At 46.6% G+C, this 5,521-nt stretch overlaps 1 non-coding gene across 1 annotated transcript; it reads right to left on the bottom strand.

Moving 5' to 3' along the window:
* Positions 1-1,227: 1,227 nt before the first annotated feature.
* Positions 1,228-1,321, bottom strand: TRNAI-UAU. The gene is made up of 2 exons: positions 1,284-1,321; positions 1,228-1,263 (listed from the first exon to the last, which is right to left on the bottom strand). It is a non-coding gene; the product is annotated as a tRNA-Ile (tRNA).
* Positions 1,322-5,521: the final 4,200 nt, after the last annotated feature.

The raw sequence follows: 5,521 nt of genomic DNA, 5'->3' as shown, positions 1-5,521 counted from the left end.
TCTGGGACCTCTCCCAGTTGCCACAAGTTTTCAGATAACCTTGCCATTGGTTGCACGATGACATTGGCCAATTCTTTTAGCACCCTCAGGTGTAGTTCATCTGGTCCTGCTGATGTGTAGATATTTAGCCTTTGTAGGTGTTCTCCCACAAGATCTACGCCAACTATGGGGGGGTAGTCACTCCCACCATGATCATCCTGTATCCTGTCAAGCAGGCTAACACCCTGGGACTGTAGGAATACCTATGTAAAGTAGTCATTCAGGAGTTCGGTTTTGTCTTGAGTGTCAGTTATCAGACATCCCATTTCGTTCATCAGGGGCCCTATGCTTCCCTTATTTTTTTTCAACTTCCTACATATCTAAAGAAAGACTTTTTATTGTCCTTTATTCTGGTTGTCAATCTGTATTCAGTTTGTGCTTTTGGTGTCCTGATCTGCTCCCTACAGGAGCAGGCTGTTGCCAAGTACTCCTCTTTGGTAGTTATTCCTGACTTCCATATTTATAGGCTTCTTGTTTTAATTTCAGGAGGGCCATGACTTCCCCCTTGAGCCAAAGGGGTCTCCCAGCCCTTTTGCTGCCTTTCTTTTGAAAGGGAATGGACTTCCTTTGAGTTTTTAGGATTGCTTCCTTGAGGAATGAACACTCTTTTTGTACCCCCTTCCTCATCAGACTGTGGTCCTGCAGGGCCTTGCCAACCAATCCCCTAAGCTTGTGGAAGTCAGCTTTCCTAAAATCAAGGATTTCTACATTACTGTCCAATTTCCCTGACTTATAGTGGATGGAGAAAGTGATCATCTCATGGTCACTGTAACCCAATTTCCCTTCCATCCTCAAGTTGCTCACTAGATCGTCCCCTTTGGCGAGAACCAAGTCTAGGACTGCCTTGCCCCTGGTCAGCCTGTGGACTTCTTGTGTTAGACAGAGCTCCTCAATGCAAGTGAGGAAGCTTTGTGAGGTATCAGATCTAGGTGAGTGCTCATCCCACAAGATGTCTGGGTAGTTGAAGTCACCCATGATAACCATAATCCGAGAACATGCAGCCTCTGCTAGTTCTCCAAGGAATTCCTGATCAAGCTGTTCCTCTTGGGTTGGAGGTCTTTAATAAGCTCCTATGGTCAAATCCCCTTACCCATGGTCTCCCTGTATCTTGACCCAGAGGGTGTCAAATCATCCTTCTTTGTTTCCGTTAAAACAGCTGGAAAACCACCTCCCCCCCCATAAAATTCTTGCTCCAGGTGAGGATCGAACTCACAACCTTGGCATAGCTCACTCAAGTACTGCTGTATAAGTACCATGCGCTAACCAATTGCGCCACTGGAGCCCTTGCATAGAAATTCTACTGGTGCTATATTTTTTCTAACTCATAAGTAGCAATGAACAATTGGCATGATTCTTTTGTATTTCTAGAAGCACAAAAACCTTCAAACAATATATGTTGCTTTTGGTAGTGATATAATGATCTTTCATGTGATATCTCTGGTGACAGATGGGGAAATTGCCTTTAATGGCCTTTATTTGTGTGAAAGTACAAACTGTGAACACAAGTTACTATACCTTTGTGCTAAAAGGTAAATGACTTTACTATGTCCATTAACCTGATTATTGATACAAATAAAAAGCACCACATTGGCAGTGAATCCAATTGAAAATGAACTGTTATTTAACTCTGTTTTTGTTTTCAGTATTCTTCAGCACATCCCTTTTAGGAGCATAATAGAAAGCATCCATACTGATTATCAGAAACAAGTGCAAAGGAAGCTTTGGATCTTGATGCCTTGTGAAATAACTGCAAACATAAGGGCTGACAGGAAGCCCAGAGTAGTTTACATGATGCAAATGCAGAACCTACATCTGCATTATTTGGACAAGCTTTTGAATCATCCATATTTGTTTAAAATGTAATTATAAATCCCAAGTGACTATAGTTGCAGTTTCCAGTTGCAGACTAACTTATGGAAAAGATGACATGGGATGTAATCAATTAAAGAGAGAAGCATAATTCAACTGTCATAAAAAGGCATTATAAAATATGAAAGCTGGAAGTGGACAAATTCAGCCTAGGGAATGAATTAACCACTGAAACAATTTATCTATGGTGTGGTAGATCTTCTGTTACTTGAAGCCTTTAACTCAGAAATGGGATGGAGGCAGTCTTTAAAAAAATTTCTTGTTAATTAATGTTTTCTGTTTATCTGTAGGAGGTGTGGCAGGATGGCACCTTAAAGATTTAAGGGTAATTTTACATGTGGTCACAATGTGTTACATGTGGTCCCAGGCGCTTTTAATTAGTGAGCTGTGCTAATTAAAAGAGCCTGCACATCACATGTATCAGCGGCGCAGTGCATCTCCGTGCTGAGAAAACGGCAGCGGTGCACTTTGAACTAAAGCACATCAAACATGTTTTAGTTCAAAGTGCACTGCCACCATTTTCTCAGCACAGAGGTGCACTGAGCCACTGATACACGTGATGTGTGAGGCTGCCAGAGCACGTCAGTTTATGTGCTCCAGCAGACTCAATTAATTTGGTCTGATTCAACATGCTGGATTTCCGGTACATTGGAGCAGGCTCCCTACATGTGTGTAAGTTCCCTAAGGGCCTTGTTAGACCTTACACTATAAGCCGAACAAATGTTAATCAACTTAATATTGTTTGGCTTAGTGCAGGTAAGGTGAAAAACATGGTAAGGTGAAAAACCTGCTCTGACTGTCCTTTACCTGCACAGCTGTGACTTGCCACTAGAGGCTTTGTAAGCAGGGGCAGGGCTAGGAGCAGGGTCTGCTTACTGTTCCCACTGGGCAGAGAATGGGCCAACCAATGAGAACCAAGAAAGCAGCTGAAACTCACACAGCAGCTTCACATTGAGAGCAGGGCCCCTGTGTCAGTTTCAGTGAGACCAGAGAGCTCTAGGGCCTTAGCCCCAAAGCTCACTCACTCTGAGCTCTGAGGGGCCCAATCCTTTTTTCTCTGGGGCTCAGGAACCACCCAACCCCCACTCTTCCACCAGTGTGAGAAAAGCCAGTTCAAACAACAGTGGGAGGCACCCCGGCCACTGGGCGCCCTGGGAAAGATTGGGCCCCTCAGAACTCAGAGCATTCTGGGGTACTGAGTACTTCAACTTGGGGGAATAGTGCATTACCGCACAGTTGCTCTCGGCCATGGCAGTTACTCGTCATACCCACAGGCACCCCAGCATCACTGAGACCTCCACCCAGACAGAGCCCATGGTCCCGGACTGTGAGGGCTGCTGGCAACTGGGCATGAGGGCAACCCCACTTGTGGGGTGTGCTCCCTGGTGGAGTCTCTGGAGGGCTGGGTGGAGGAGTTTGAGGAAAAGATACATCAGCTATGCACCACCAGGGCCCACAAAGACTTCATTGATGGCTACTGCTAGACCCTTCTCCAGAAGAAGAAAGAAGAGAAAGAGATGGAGATGGTGGCCAACATGGTAGCTAACCAAGAAGACCCACCTAGAAGACAGTCACCCCACACTCCTGGAAATACAGGGCCAGGGCTGCTCCTCCCATGGCCCTGCACAACAGATACACTCCCCTCCCCACATGTGAGGAGACTCCAATGGTGACACTGGAAGAGGAGGAAGGTAAGCAACTTGCTGTCACCCCTAAGATGAGACACAAGGTTGGGGGGGTTCCCTCCTGTGGGGCTCTGAGGGGCCCATCTGCCATCTGGACCCCCTAGCCCAGGGGTCTGCTGCCTCCCAAGGGAGCAGAAAGGATCTCCACTCTTGTCCGGCCCTCTGCCATACTACCCCATGCTCCTCATCCATGTGAGAACTAATGACACAGCCAGGAGTAATCCAGACTGGGTCATGAGTGACTACAGGGCTCTGCGGGTGGGCTCAAGGGGTTGGGGGCCCAGGTATTCTTTTCTTCTGTGCTCCCTGTTGCAGGCTGTGGTCCCAGAAGGGAAGGATACATTAAGGAAGTGAACTGTCTTCTCCAATGCTGATGCCACCAAGAAGGCTTCAGATTCCTTGATCATGGCGCGCACTTCAGGGAAAAAGGACTCCTGGGAAGGTACGGCATTCACCTGACAAGGAAAGATAAGTCCCTGTTTATGGTCAGGATGGCCAATCTTCTGGACAGGGCTTTAATCTAAGATTGCTGGGGGACAGGGATACACAAATTCAAACATGCCCAGGGACCAACATAAAAGTAAGCCCTGTAAATAGGGACACTGGGAGAGCCACTCTTGCAGGACCTGAGGGAATAGTTCTCCATCAGTGGGACAGCAAGACAAGGGCCTCAGTAGGACGACTCAGGTGCCTATATACTAACACCAGGAGCATGGGGAACAAGTAGGAGGAACTAGCCCTCCTATTCTCCAGTGGGCATTATGATCTAGTAGGGATTACGGAGACCTGGTGGGACTCCTCGCATGACTGGAGCATAGCTATAGAGGACTACACCCTACATAGAAGGAACTGGATGGGGAAGGAAGATGGTGGCATTGCTTTCTATGTGAAAGAGCAGTACACCTCCTTGGAAGCCAACATCGGCTCCAAAAATGAACAGCTTGAAACCCTCTGGTTTAAGTTGAGGTGGGGGTGTGGTGGGAGATTTACCTGTAGGTGTATACTACAGATCACCAAAACAAGGGGAGAAACTCAATCTGGAGTTCACCCGAGAATTAACTGAGGCCTCATGTGCATATGACATGGTTGTCATGGGTGGTTTTAATTATCCAGACATCTCCTGGGAGGAACACTCAGCCAAGTTGGATCAGTCACAATCCTTCCTGACCTGTGTCAAGGAGCTCTTCCTGATTTAGGAAGTTCATGGGCCAACCAGAGGTGATGTTCTGCTAGACTTGGTCCTGGCCAAAAGAGGCAACCTGGTGACCGACTTAAATATAGAGGGAAGTCTGGGTGACAGTGACCATAAAACTATCATGTTCACTGTCTGAATTAAGGCAGACAAATTTGATAGGAAGATTGAAGTCTTGGACTTAAAAAATGCAAATTTCAATAAGCTTAGGTCACTACTAAGGGAAGTGCTGCAGGACCAGGGACCGAAGGTGAAAGGCGTATACAAAGAGACTTTGTTCCTTAAGAACACAATCCTTGAAGCACAAAGGAAATCCATTCCCTTGTGGAGAAAAGGTAACAGAAGGGCTGGGAAGCCCTCTTGGCTAAACAGGGAAATCATGGTCCTCTTAAGAAAGAAGAAAGAGGCTTATAAACAATGGAAGCTCAGAGCAGGCCCCAAGGAGGACTATTCCACGATGGCCCGCATTCGCAGAGAACAGATAAGAAAGACTAGTGGTGACTAAGTGGTGACTGAACTTTGATTAGCAATGGGAATCAAGGACAACAAGAAGTCTTTCTTTAAGTACATAGGGAACAGGAGGAAAACAAATGGGAATGCCGGGCCATTGCTCAACAACTCAGGAGACCTGGTTTCTGGCACCCAGGAGAAAGCTGAACTCCTGAAAGTGGCAGGGCACTGTTAGTGCCTGCCACTTTAAGGGCTGGGTCAGGCATCCAGCAGGTGAAAAGAAAAA

The sequence above is a fragment of the Alligator sinensis genome, unplaced genomic scaffold (assembly GCF_000455745.1).
Source record: "Alligator sinensis unplaced genomic scaffold, ASM45574v1 scaffold317_1, whole genome shotgun sequence".
NCBI lineage: Eukaryota > Metazoa > Chordata > Crocodylia > Alligatoridae > Alligator > Alligator sinensis.
Note: the sequence above shows the minus strand (reverse complement) of the source record. Positions and strands in the feature narration are given on the sequence as shown.